The following is a 15,274-nucleotide window of genomic DNA, read 5'->3' on the forward strand; positions in this document are numbered from 1 at the left end:
GGGGCCGTCAAAGGCTGAAAATGAGTCCCGCTCTGGCCCTGCTGCCTGAACACAGATGATCTACATGTTGTGCATCAAAGACAGGCATCACAAACCAAAGACAAACTGCCGAACCAACCACTGCTGCAACATTCATAATATCGCTCCCCGAATAGAATGTTGAGGTTAAGACAACGTGACAATACATTTATTAATGACATATTATTATGCTGTGTTAAAAAAAATCCATGACTTTTCCAAAACTTTCTGGGTCTTTTTATGTTTCCAAAACCTTTCCAGGCCTGGAATTTGCATTTTTCAAATTCCATAACTTCCAGGTTTTTTCAAAAACGTATGAACCCTGCTTATTTGTGTGGTTTGGTTACATTCTGACACTTCCTGTCCAGAAGTTATCTCCGTCCAACAAACAGATTTCCTGATCCAGCCGAATCCCCCCGAGTCTCCTCTGTCACACTGCTGTGACAATTCACACATGCCACCTACTGGCCTGACAGACACAGATACACTCAATCCTTTCACACAGTGTGTGTGTGTGTGTGTGTGTGTGTTTGTGAGTTACCTGTCAATAATTCCAGGGGTTACTTCTGATGTAATCCCAGCTCCCCATGAATCACACTATGAACCACATACATTGTCATTCATTTTATAGTTAAACCTGTGAGGGTAAACTTTAACACAGATTTGTATTTGTTTTGTATAATGTCGACTGACATTTTCAGGAACACATAGTCATGGAAATTTGCCAAAAAGAAAAAGTATTGGTTAAAATGTGTATGAACCCTGAACGAGGGCTTGTTCCTTCACAGCTCACTGGGAGGACAGAGAGGAAGAGAAACAGGCAGGCAAACAGATGTGAAACCAATGGGAAACAAATGTGATTAGAAATCTGTTTTTAAAAAAGGTTCATAGGCCTCTGCTTCTCAACAACTAATCTTTGCTCCTCTCTCATGTTTTCTCTCCATCTCCCTGTGACTCTCTCTCTCTCTCTCTCAGTTTGAGGACTATGTGATGGACATCTGTTTTGAAGTCCTGGATAACTCCAAGGATGCCCTGAAAAACTCAAAGATGTGATATGACCCCGTCTATGTCAGCAGGGTGATCACTGCAATGGTGACGATCTCTTCTACTTGCTGCTAAAACAGTCCTGACAGTTTATCAGCAGTACAGGAAAAGAAAAAATCTGCATTTAGTTTTCTCTGTCATTAAAGCTTTCACATTCAATGAAGTAAACACCTTGGGTGTTCTAGCTAGATCCATAGAAACCCTCCCCAGGAAGGAGTTGTCATCATACTAACCTTACTGTTTGATTAACAAATGATTCTTACATATGACCCTATAGATATATTGTCAGAAAGATAGATCTCTCCTTTTCAAACCTATGCTTCATGTAGTGGTTCACAGCTTTAAAGATTGACATGTTGTCTCCACCCGTTCAGGTGAACTCTAACGGAGACAGGGGTGTGTTGACCGGTCGCTGGGACGACTCATACTCCGGTGGAGTTCCACCGTACAAATGGACCGGCAGCGTGCCGATCCTTCAACGGTGGAGTAAGGCCGGCGCAAGGGCGGTCAAATACGGCCAATGCTGGGTCTTTGCTGCCATCGCCTGCACAGGTGAGGCTTTAAGAGATTTCACTGCTGCATGATTGAATGAAGCGTAGGCTAATAGTTCTGAAAATTAAGGAAAAACGTGTTTTCTGGAGTAATTGCTAGTGACACTATAAAGTTTTTAAAGGGGACAGGTTATGCTCATTTTCAAGTTGATATTTGTATGTTGGGTTTCTACTAGAATATGTTTACATGGCGTAATGTTAATTTTTCTCATACCATCTTTCTGGAGATACAATGTCAATATTGGTACAAAATAACAGCTTCAAACACATCAAATTCCACCAGACCAGCCCCTTCTTGTCACAAGATAATGAAGATAATGACCTCTTCTGAAGAGTCCATCATGTCCTCCTTGGCTACTAGCAACTGCTAGTATAATGAGGACGCGCCGACAGTTTTGTTGTCATTACTTAGAATTCTTCATGGGGTCGACAGAAACTACGCACTATAGCTTTAAAAAGACTTAATGATAATGATGATTGGTATTATTGTTACAGGTCAAAGTGAACCAGTCGGGTGTGGGGAGGAACATCAGCACCAAAAGTGTTTACGGCAACCACAGAGACGATGTCACTCTACACTACAAATATCCTGAGGGTTAGTTAGAAAGTCGTACAAAGAGGAATTAAAAGAATGGGACCACTGATTGCAGAAATGTACAGCAGCCATAGTGTTAAACCCTTAAGGTCCTTAAAGAAATTTTCATCCCAAATTTTCCGCACTGTAAAAAATAAATACGACCTCAAGTTGTGTTAATCACGTTTACACACTGCCTCTGAAACTTTCGTCCATCATAAAAAAAAAATCTGATTTGGTTAAATTGTTTTTGTCGCATTTTTAGGTGTTTTGTGCATGTCCATACCTGTCAGCCTCTGTTCAGCATCAATTGGTTCATCAAAATCTTCTTTTTAAAATGTGACTCCAGTATGGCTAGCAAAGCATCAAGCTGAGCCACTGACCTGATCCTGAAGTAAACTTTAAATTGCTCGGGATAATGCCTCAGTTCCTCAATAAGGAGGTGGAACTCTCCTTGCTCGCTGTGCAATCTCAGGATTGGATGGACCCAATATTTCCTTATCCTTTTTCTCTTTTTAAGAAGAGAGAAGGAAAAAAAAAAATCAACCTCACTACTTGAAGAATCAATTTCAAATAGTTTTGCGGGGGAAAAAATCTGTTTCTGTGCGTGACAAATTTTTAGGATGAGAGATATGGAAAAAACGCATACAAACATTTCAGAATCAGTGTGCAAGGATCTTTACTGACTATCAGAACAAAGCATTCACCAACACTATGTAGGCTCCTACTGTTAAATCTTGTGACTGTAAGACTTTATTTCATGTGATTTAAAAGAAATCACACAACTGATTGAGCATGTAACTGATGGATGCTCTGAAGCTCCAGCTTTCTGTAACTTTTTTTTTTTTATAGCTTTTATTTTGAACATGTAAATACAATACAACATCCAAAAAAAAATAGTAATGTAAAAAAAGAACAGTTAAATATAAAAAATAAAACTCCATAATTTCTTGTACTTCAAGACCTATTTACACATTCAAAAAGGAGTAGGAAGAAGTAAAACTTATGTACTCCTACCCCTTCATACCCTTTCTTTCCTATTAAATGTGTTATACTAATAATATAATATAATAATAATGTTATAATAATAAGTCAGAGATAAAAAAAATTGTAGTTAATGGAAATTCATATATTTACCTATAAACAATAATTATACACATACTACACATTGTTCAATGTAAACCCAGATTATTAATTAATTGCACTGTTTTTATCTGTACCTCTGGAATATAGTTTCTTTGAACATCTTTTTAAATTGGAATATGTTTGGACATTGCTTTAATTCATTATTTAGTGTGTTCCACAATTTAGTGCCGCTGACAGATAGACAGAAACTTTTCATTGTAGTGCGAAAAATGGGAGTCTTAAAATTTGACTTTCCCCTCAAGTCATAGCCCCCCTCTCTTTCAGAAAATATTTTCTGTATGTTGCCAGGCAATAAATTGTTTCTCGCTTTGAACATAATTACACCTTTCTGAAATTCAACTAGGTCAAGTAATTGTAATGCTTTAGACTGTAAAAATAGTGAATTGGTGTGTTCCAAATATCCAGTGTTGTGAATTATTCTTATTGCTCTTTTTTGAAGTATAATTAACGATTTCAATGAATTGTGATATGTGTTACCCCAAACCTCTACACAGTAATTTAAATACGGTAACACCATTGAACAATACAAGATGTGAAATGATTTATTGTATAAATTGTGCTTTGCTTTAGCCAAAACTGCAATACTAGTTTTGCTTGGATATGTTTTAAATGAGGTTTCCAGCAAATCTTGTCATCTATAATCACTCCAAGAAATTTCATTTCATATACTCTTTCTATATTAACACCCTCTATTTGTAACTGTACATGATTGATTGATTTATGATTACCAAATATCATGAATTTGGTTTTACTCACATTTAATGATAGCTTATTCATATCAAACCACTGTTTTATTTTTCTGAATTCTGAAGTGATTATATCCAAGAGTTGCTGTAAATTCTGACCAGAACCAAAGATGTTTGTATCATCTGCAAATAATACAAATTTCAGTAATTCAGATACTTTACATATATCGTTTATATAGAGGATAAATAATTTTGGTCCCAATACTGACCCCTGGGGGACACCACACACAATGTCCAAACATTCAGATGTATAATCTCCCAACTTCACAAATTGTTGCCTGTCTTTTAAATAACTGCTTAACCACTTCAACACTATCCCCCTAATCCCGAGCCGTTCCAATTTATTAATTAATATGTCATGATTATTTGTGTAAAATGCTTTTTTCAAATCAATAAATACTCCCACTCCATATTTCTTTTTGTCTGTGGAATTTGTGATTTCTTCAATGAGATCAATTAAAGCTAGTGATGTTGACCTGTTTTTTCTAAATCCATATTGACTATCAGTAAGTAATTTGAATTTATCTATGAATTTGTCTAATCTGTCATTGAAGAGTTTTTCAAGAATTTTTGAAAATTGTGGCAAAATTGTGAAAACTTCCACTGTTGAACTTGTGTAATGTCTCCTCAGAGTCATCTGTTTAGACTCATGAATAGGGCTAGTGGTCATGGACCAACGTCCTCTTCACAGGCTCCAAGAAGGAGAGAGAGGTGTACGAGAAGGCGGGGCGCAAGGTCACAGAGCCGACCAATGGGAGCGCAGAACCAGGACAACTGAAGCTGTCAATCAGCATGCTAAGCCTGTATTTGGGACAGACTTTGTTGTGATTGTTGAGGTATGGAGTGCTTAGACTGTAGCTGAATAAATGGATGGATGAAATGCTAAAATGATTCCATTACATCATACACAGGGAATCTGGGGCTGTCGTTGTCAGAGTGTATCTACTGTATATTCTTCTGTTTGATTTATGGACATACAGTGAGATACCATCACAGTGGTCAATCCATTCATCCACTCATAAATCCTCTATGCCTGCAGGTGAAGAATGAAGGAAGCAGAGATGCTCATGCTAAGCTGACCATGCTAGTCATGGCTGTAACTTATAATTCTCTCCAGCGGGGGGAGTGCCTGAGACAAGCAATCAGTGTGACAGTACCTGCTCACAAAGTTTAGTAGCTCAAATAAACACACAATGTATGGTGCGTTCCATTCGTACTCGGAAGTGGGATTTTCCGAGGTCAAAGTCGGACACATGCCCTATGACTTGTAAATGGAACGCATTTAACTTGGGTGTGACGTCAGTCCCAGCTTCGGCTTCCAAGTTCTGAGGTAAATGGAACGCACTAAAAGTCTCTGGTGCAGACATAATGTAAAACAACAGTGCTGTGTCTTACCTGCACACTTCATCCCGCTCTTATTTTGTAGCAGCATGAAGTACCATATTCCATTTTAATACTGTGTGTGTGCGTGTGTTTTCAGCCCACAAGGAAGTCCTGTGTCTGCACTATGACGACTATGCCAGGGCATCATCCGATGAGGGTGAAAGCTTTCTTAGAGGCTCCAGGTGAGAGCAAACCCATCATGACCGTCGCCAACATCCCACTGAGCATGCCTGAACTCCTCGTACAGGTAGGTACACGCTGAGCTCGCCCAGAGGTCATAGTGTAGTTGGACCTTAAAAGGTTTATAATGCTTGTCCAATGTGTGTCTAACAGAAAGGTAGAGTACTGATTAGAATTGAAATATTAACTATTTGAGTGTGTAGGTCGAGGTTAATCTCAGTTAAATAAGGTTTACGTTGAGCTAGGAGACTACTGACGTAAAGAATTTGATATGAGATTTAACTGCACGAGAAACATCCCATGCATCATTCTTGGAGGTTGTTATCCCAGTATTTAATGGAAAATTTAAGTTTATGTATAAAACCGCAGGATAATGCATGTACAATCAGCTGGAAGGTCTTTGGATTTTTGAAATTTTCCAGGAGCCCAGGAACCAGTTTAGGAACTCAGGAACCTTGCCTGCATTTTGACTGACGGAACCAGGGTTACGATTTTTTTCCCTCTGTCTCTGGGCTCATTTGCATACTCTCTACAGATGCAAATCTAAAATGGACATTTCGTCCCTGAGTTCAGTTTCTGTGGTTGGGTAGTACCTGAAATTCTTTGGACAAAAACAGGCATTCATCCCAATGAATCCACAATTCAGTCTGGTGGAAGTCTTTTGATGTTTTAATGTTTCCAGATTTGAAACTGTGATGTCCTACACAGCTGTCGTCTCTTTTTCCAGGTGCCCGGAAAGGCTTTTGTACAGGATCAAGTAATAGGCTACATCTCCTTCACCAATCCTCTGCCAGTTGCTCTGAAGGGTGGCGTGTTCACTGTGGAGGGGGCCACTGCCAGCCACTGAGGTCCATGTTAAGCAAGTACATGTGCAAAAAATTGACAGCCAATATACAAATTCCTCACACAACCACATATATCACACACACTACAATAAAAGATGATGATTGTGTCCATATCTAAACATCCCACATTAATTAAAAAGATGGTTAGAATTAACAAGGCCGCCTGGCCTCCAAAAAGTGTTAAGTTTATGTTAGAAGCCCAGAAGCGCAATAGTTCAGAATGAGTATTTTGAGTTTACAAACTAGCTGTTTTAGCCAAACTAACGTGTTTGGTATATAATCTACGGAAGCCCTGAGAGGCAAGTGAAAAAAGCAAATCTAGGGATTCATTTTCTAAGTCTGATCTAAATTGTTTTCTCTCCTGTGAAAAAAATCCTTCTAAAAAGACTAAAACGATAGATTAGCGCTGATTACAATACATTTCTAGCCAAGAGAAAGACATGACAGTAATAACGTTACATAACTTGCTAATACACAACATTGTGTTGAGAGTGCATGGATAAATTAAAACTCACCTGGAGGAAACCATGAATGCTTTTAGTCCTATCTAGAGCATAGGGTAGTAGTATTTAAATCAACAAACAAAAATATGTGTCACATGCCAAAACCATAAAAGGTACTTCGAAAGTATCCTGGCAAAACATTTCTTGTTTTTACCTGTTCATAAACACAGTAGAGAATGACAACAGATCAAAATTGTGCAACACTTTGGTTCACGACAGGACCTCAATAACGAAATAAAATGAAAATGAACAATTCTTTCTCTTTTCTTTTTCAGTGGTGACATATCTCTGGGCCAGAAGGTGTCTGTCGAGTTCATATTCTCACCCATGCGGACCGGGGTCAGGAAGCTCCTGGTGGACTTTGACTGTGATAGACTGAAGGACGTGAAGGGAGTCGCCACTGTGGTTGTCCGCAACAAATACCCCTATGGAATTCCTGACCATTATTAAAAAACCTTTGAGCTTACAGAAACCGACACATCTTGTATTGTGAGATAACTTTCTGGATGGGAGAGGAGGAGCTACCTGTTTGAATGTATTGCAAGTATTATAACAGTGAACTGTATATGCAAATAAGTTCTTGAATGATAAGTTTCTATCTTCCAGGATGACTGTGACTTTGTCCACAAAGAAATGCTGGACACAGTGCTAGTTTAATTACCTTAAAGCCACTATGCGCACCACCCGGAGAAAAAAGTGAGAGAAATAAAAAGGAGAGGTCGCAGTTCGGACGATGACTATCCAGTTGAGATTGTGTGTGTGTGTGTGTGTGTGTCCTCGAGATCTGACCACACACAAACACACGTAAGCAGAGCTACCCACACCCATGTTTCTACTGTTGCTTAATAAAACATCAAAAAGAGAGAAGTTGTCTGAGTCGTGTTTTAAACAGACACACCTGGGGCAAAGTTGGGAACCAGAATCAGCTTTAAATACAGTCCTAATCTAGTCCTCACTAACACGGGCCCAATTATAGTAACTACATGAAAACTTCACTGTTGTTGCATGAAATGTTGTTTCTGTTTAGCCTACATCATCATTTTCTATCATGTGAAACAAGATCCAGCCTAGTGGTGAATCTGGAGACAGATGCTTAACAGTGTGCTCCTCAGCAGTAAGCTCCCCCTGCTGCTCATAAGGTGCCTCTGCACCCCTTTCGTTTCAGACCCTCCCATCAGCCTTTGGGCCACGCCTCCTCATTTACATTGACATGTGTCAAGTCCAAATGAAAAGGCAATGTTAAATGGAAATTCAAAAGCCAAATATTAAATGAAAATTAAAAGCCAATGATAAATTGAAATTCAAAAGCCAAATATTAAATTCAAAAGCCAAAGCTAAATTGAAAATTTAAAAAATAATAATAATATTTTTAATTTGATCTCGCTTTGTTTTCTCTTTGGACTTTCAATTTCTCTCTGGACTTTCAATTTGAATAATGAATAAATATTTCTTCCATACCAAGACGGCTTTTGATAGTTTTATTTAGTTTCTGTCCACTTTGAATGAAGTGTGTTTTACGATAATAAAAGTCCTGATTATTTACAAGGAGTCTTGGTGGAGTTTGGTGATGGTGATGGTTTCATGTTAAACTAAAAGGATCTTACTCTTTAACTAAAAGCTCTATCTCTGTAGGGATCCTTTCATAATGTTGTCAGACACTTAGAATAATAATCTGAGTCTGTCAGTGGCAAAAACTAAACTTTTAGTGGACACTAACTGACACTAACTGATTACTATACTGGACCAGTTTCAGAGATTGTTGTTTCCTATCAGTTTGTCCCTGTAAGGGCCTTTTTCTTTTGCTGCCTTCTTCTTAATTTTCTTGTAATTTCTCTGTTTAAACCATGTATTTATTAAGAGAACAAAATGCCTTAATGATAATTCCTTGAGCCGTCTTTTCCAGCTCCGTGTCTGTGTCGCTCTGACACCCTGGCAACCGTTTGCGTAGGATCCCAAAATGGTGGACAGGCTCAGAAACCTTCCAAATCGTGACGTATGTCCTCATTCTCAATAGTGTTTTTACCACACGTTTTCTTTACGGTGCTGAATTACCCACTTGACATGAGGCACACTTTACAGGGACAAGGAAAAATAAATGAATAAGCCAAAACAAACACGGACTACTGGGGGATGTAATTTAATGCCGGCTACTGACATACAACCACATCATGCATCGTAAAGTTATTTTCTGAATGAAATAGACAATGAAATGAAATATTACATGAGGGCCAGGGACGTTTTTGAATCATTTACAATCCCATAATTGTCTCCATCTCTTGATAGCCGAAGTTGACTCACGTTATCGCCCGTTGTCTTTCACTTTCCCTTTTAGATTTTAGTTGTTCTGTCATTTAATTTCCTTCTTTTCTGTGATGGCCCTGCCCCAGTATCAGTCATAACTACAGTAGATAACTTCTAAAATAAAATTGAAATACAAGTAGGCCTTTATAAAGAAATCTGCTGCTCCTTCACTTTATGACGTTTTTTTTAACATTAATATGCGTTCCCCCAGCCTGCCTATGGTCCCCCAGTGGCTAGAAATGGCGATAGGTGTAAACCGAGCCCTGGGTATCCTGCTCTGCCTTTGAGAAAATGAAAGCTCAGATGGGGCCGATCTGGAATCTTCTCCTTATGAGGTCATAAGGGGAAAGGTTACCTCCCCTTTCTCTGCTTTGCCCGCCCAGAGAATTTTGCCCACCCATGAGAGAGAGACATCATGGCTTTCAAACAAGCAAAGTGGCAGTTGGTCAAGGCCACACCCCCACTCTCCACCTTGCCCCCCCCTACAGACACTGAAATGGAACATCCTAAGGAAAGGTCATTGTGGGACTGGCTCTATTGGCTGTTATTCTGCATCAAGCATCCAAAGAGTACCATGTCATGGGACCTTTAATCTTCAGTCCTGTCTAATGTTTTCAACCTTCCATTAAAATGTACCTTCTGAATACCCAGAGCACAGTGGAGGGATCACATAACGCATAGAGTAGCTTGGAAACACCTCAGAATGACTTGACTGTTTCCCAACATGTAAGATAAGATAAGATAAGATAAGCCTTTATTGTCATTGCACAGAGACCCATACAACAACAACTGTGAGTGCCATAACTGAAGGTGCATTAGAGATAAAAACAACATAAGGGATGAATAGATAAAAACAAGAATAATTGAAGACATTAGACACTAAGGACAGGTAAAATGTTCGACAGGATGTATGATATTGTAACATATTGCACACGTGTGATAATGAAGGCAAGATAATGGTTCTTGTGTGTGTTGCAAGGGTGTAACTTTGGCTTCAACACTGGGGTGGTCTTTTTATGGTATTGTCTTTTCTTTTGTTCCTGTTTTGTAATGTCTATTCTATGTACCTGTTTCTACCTTTCTATATGAACTTTTGTACAATAAAGAATTGAAAAAAAAATCTTCATCTACCAATAAGAAAGGTATTGGTAAGCTGTCATTTGTCATGCCCTAACAGGTGCATGGAAGCTAACAGGAGGAGGCTCAGGAAAGTATCAATCTATCAGTCTATACACACCCACACAGTCCTGGGAAAAGGTCCAATCTGACAGATTAACTCAAAACACCTGTGTGAGTGTTCAAAACCTTAAACTGAAATTACCTGTGTGGGTGTTCAGAGGCTTTTAAGCCCTGGTTCCACACTTTGCCAGAGCGTCTCCCTGAGTGAGAACTAGACTCCAGTTATTGAGGGCGCCTGGGTAAAAATGGGTAAAAAATAGCAACAAAAATAATCTTTAAAAAAAAAGAAAAGATTCCAGTTATTATTTTGTCCTGGTTTCAGTTTCATTTGCTACTTTGCTCATTGATGTATTTTGCGCCTCTGCTCAGAACCGCTCCGAACCAGCTCCAACCTGCCTCCTACCTGGTGCACTCCAACTAAAGACACGTGGCCTGCTTTATTCGGTGTCAGGCCTGCTGTTCGCGCCACTGAGTCCTGCATAACCACTGGTTTGAGAGTCTGGGGGATGTGTTGACAGTAGTTTATGGGCTGCCATTAGTTGTAGAGGCAGTGCACATTACATGGTTTTGCTCTGTAAGTGAAAATAGGTTAGTTATTAATTTTAGCAATATTTTCCTGATAACCTGAGAAGGCCTACCTCAATATTTGGTGTGTACTGTACTTTATGTTCATGTTAAAAGGTAAAAAACAGTTATTAACTTGAAAGTAAAGCATTCCTGGTGTTTTTTTTGTCATATTGCAATAGCCTGTTAACACTGATTATATACCAAACAACTGATCAAAGCTGATACTGTATGTTAATAAATAAATGAGTCATAATAACATATTACTGTACATGCTTGGAATATCTTATATATAGCTATGCAGTGTTCTGAGCTGCCTGGATGGAACGCAGCAGGTGATACAACACTCATTAGAACCACCATAGACTTGAGACTTGACTTGGACTCCAGCTCAGAGACTTGACTTGGACTCCAGCTCAGAGACTTGACTTGGACTCCAGCTCAGAGACTTGACTTGGACTCCAGCTCAGAGACTTGTAAGCATCGCTGCCTGTACCTCCTTCTAGAGGGAAGCAGGCTGAGCAAGTAACTTCTGTCAGGGAGGGATCAACATTTTTTGTAAGGTCTGCTGCAGCGCCGGCCGAGCCTTTTGGGGGCCCTAAGCAGAATTTGATTTGGGGGCCCCACCTCCCACCACGTGGAGTCACCTGTGCTTGACGATTATTGACAAAAATGTCACGCTATAATGTTACATTATAAATGAATACAGTGAGGTTATGTATTAATACAGTGACGGTTTATGAACTACTGTCCCCACCGGGCCACAGATGCATAAGATCCCTCCCCCCCTATTCTATTTGTGCAAAAGTGGATGCAAACAACGAGGGGGGATTTGGGGGTGCGCCCCCAGAAAGTTTTGAATTTGGTAGATGTGATTTCCTGTATTCTGGTGCATTTTGGGGATGGTCGGCTGGAGAAGGGCAATACCTAAATTTGTTCAGATTCATAGCCTTTTGCTTTTTGATTTATTAAGGTAGTGACTTCACACAACTACTTGGGCTTCAGGGCCAAACAATACTGACATACTCTGTGTTAGTAGGAATTAGGGCTGGGCGATATGGCCTCAAAAAAATGATTTTTTCACAAAGAATCTGATTCATGATTTAAATCAATCCCCCCCACCCAACCTAAAATGAATCTGCAGATGACAAATGAAAAGAACACACACACACACACACACACAGGGTTATTCATGCCAATTTTATGTAAATATTGGTTTGAGTGTTTTCCCTATCATTGTGTTGGGGGGCCGCCCTCTGTGAAAGAGTGAAAAAATGATATTATGCTATATATTGAACAAATTATATAATAATGTTATATATTCAACAACCACTAAACTAGGGTGACCATATTTTGATTTCCAAAAAGGAGGACACTCGGCCTGGCCTCGAGACTGTCAGGGAATGACCAGGAGACAGACTGGAGTAGTTAAGCAGAACTGTATTTCAATGATCCAAAACTGAAAACAGAGAGAACAGGCAGGAATCCGGCAGCAGAGTAGGTCAGGCTCAGAGCAACAGGCAGACAACAGAATACAGGACTACAAATGGAGTGGGACATGTGTGTCTGTGCTGCTTATGTAGGTGGTGTTGCCTGCAGGTGGTGAACTGTGGCTTGATGAGGTGCAGGTGTGTGTAATTAGGACTGAGGGGAATGACCGTGGAGTGACGAGGAGTATGAAGGAGACAGACAGTGGTGATGGCAAAAATAACTTCTGTAATTAAAATCTGTAACAAGAACTGAAATAATGTTCTAAATATTATGAAAATCCTTCAACAAAAAACTGAGATAAATAATAAAACAGAAACATAGAGAACAGTTCACTCCGCCTCCCACTTGTCCGGTGTGGGACATTTTTTGCAGTTCAACTGTGAAGCTGCACTAGTCTTTTTTTATGGTTGTAAGTGGACTGATGTTTATACTTGTGTGTGTGTGTGTGTGTGTGTGTGGGGGGGTGGGTATAGAGCGGGGAGAAGTGAGAGTGACAGCGAGCGAGTCCTACCGACTCTAGAGTCATAGTGAGAGAAACAAAGTGTCTCCCCTGTGTTTTCTGACCACGGTGGGAAATCTTTAGCAGGAAACGCTTCGGCATTTTGTGTGTAATGCTGCTCCGCTGTCTGCCCTGGTCCCTGTCTGTCTGCCCTGGTCCCTGTCTGTCTGCCCTGGTCCCTGTCTGTCTGCCCTGGTCCCTGTGTAGGTGCGCGTCACAGAACCGCTCACAAGGCAGCCTCTCGGGAATTAAGTCACACAACAAAGTAGCCTACCGTAGTATTGTGTTGAGCAAAGTGCCAGTCAATTTAAGTACACCCTTAATGGTCCCATGAAAAACAGTGAAAACCGGACATTTTAATGAATTTATAAAAAAAACCCGGACGCCCCGGACAGTAGGTAAAAAGTGGACATGTCCGGGCAAAAGAGGACGTTTGGTCACCCTACACTAAACGGATGCGTGAGATAAAGCTGTTTTCACACATACAGGTAATTCACTTCTCGTTCCTCAGTAAAAGTTCAATTCATTTTAACTTTAGTCGCGCAACCTTGCCCCTATTTTCACCTGTTGCTGAGTAACGTACATTAACATGCCATGGTCTCATGAGTGTAGCATACCTGTAGCAAGCTCCTTCGTAGTAACTAGCGGTAAAAACAAACGTCGAAGAGGAGCTCCGTGCTACAGAGTGGCGATTGCTAGTTGTTGTAAGCAGCTACAGACCACCGTCACAGCTCAGTCGTATCAGTGGCTTTTAGCTAGTAGATGTGTTGAGCCGCATCAGAGTTCCTCAAGGAGGCGGTAGTTCAGTAATCCGAAAATAGGTGACTTTGAGCCGGGTACAGAGCACAATGAGCTGCCGGTCATTTTGGCGGATATTACGGTTAAGTAAGTAGTAAGTAGTTAAGAAAATAGCTGTCGCTGCCGTGTCGCTGCCATGTTGTTTGTGTATCACTATGGCAAACGCGCGGGGGGAGGGCTGGGCCCATTCGGAACTACGGGAGCCCAGATGGGACCGTCGGCGAATGTTAAGAGGGAAAAACAACACTCGGTTGGGGGCCCCCTAGTGGCAAGGGGGCCCCAAGCAGCCGCTTAGTTCGCTTATGCCTCGGGCCGGCTCTGGTCTGCTGAGAGCTGGTTATCACAAGGTGGTGGCTTTGGCTCAGGTGGTAGAGCTGTTGTCTACCAATCAGAACGTTGGTGGTTTGATCCCTGGCCCTGCAGTCCCAAGATGAAGTGTCCTCTGACAAGACACTGAAACATTTCTCCTGATGCTGCGCCATCGGTGTGTAAATGTTTATCTGATGAGCAGATGGCACCTTGTATGGCAGCCTCGGCCACTCTGTATGAATGTGTGTGAATGGTGAATGGTTCCTGTACTATGTTAAAGTTAACCCTCAACACAGAGACTTAAACACAGGCATATCTTCATATACAAGGCTATTTTTAGGTCTACTTCAATCCTACCTTCTGACCTATATCAGTGTTGGGACATACAATCTTTGTTTCCAGGATCTTTTTCTGCTGTCTGTTCCAAAGGTTAGAACTGAACTGGGGAAAAGGCATTTAAGTTTGCTGCTCCCTCTACCTGGAACAAGTTACAGAAATCCATGAAACCTTTTGATCTGGTCTCATTGGTTGCTTTTTAGAGGATGTTTATTGACTTGGAGGCAGCCACTCTGTGGCTGTATATCACATGTGTCAAACTCAAGGCACGCGGGCCAAATCCGGCCCCTCGCAGATTTTTATCCGGCCCGCATATTAGTTTAAGTTCACAATAGACTGTGGCCCACATAGTTTTTGTAGTTTTTTTCATTGTTTTTTTTCAATTGATGTATTTTGCGTTTGTACGTATGTGTGGTTGTACTGCTCCCTGTCTTGGCCAGGACACTCTTAAAAAAGAGATTTTTAATCTTTTCCTGGTTAAATAAAGGTAAATAATACTACACCAGATACACCATCAAGCTGATCTGGTGGTGCTGGTTCTGCCATATTGACCCTGGAAAAACAAAAATGAGAAAATGTACATGGAGCGCGCCGTACATCTCTGCCAGCCGTACTACCCTCAATGGTGTGCATGGTTATCATTGCCACTGTGACAGAGAGGTGTAATTCTAATCTATGGTCATTTACAGTTGAGTCACAGTCACTCCATAATGCAATTGTACTGTATTTATTTTATTTTCTTGGCATTTGGTGTTTAATGTACAGTATATCAAACAAAACAGAGACACAATGGAAAGACCAATAAGA

At 40.5% G+C, this 15,274-nt stretch overlaps 1 pseudogene; it reads left to right on the top strand.

The window, feature by feature from the left end:
- Window positions 1-1,415: 1,415 nt before the first annotated feature.
- Window positions 1,416-7,440, top strand: LOC114559642 (protein-glutamine gamma-glutamyltransferase 2-like; annotated as a pseudogene).
- The last annotated feature ends 7,834 nt before the right edge of the window (window positions 7,441-15,274 follow it).

This window comes from Perca flavescens, chromosome 8, assembly GCF_004354835.1.
Source record: "Perca flavescens isolate YP-PL-M2 chromosome 8, PFLA_1.0, whole genome shotgun sequence".
NCBI lineage: Eukaryota > Metazoa > Chordata > Actinopteri > Perciformes > Percidae > Perca > Perca flavescens.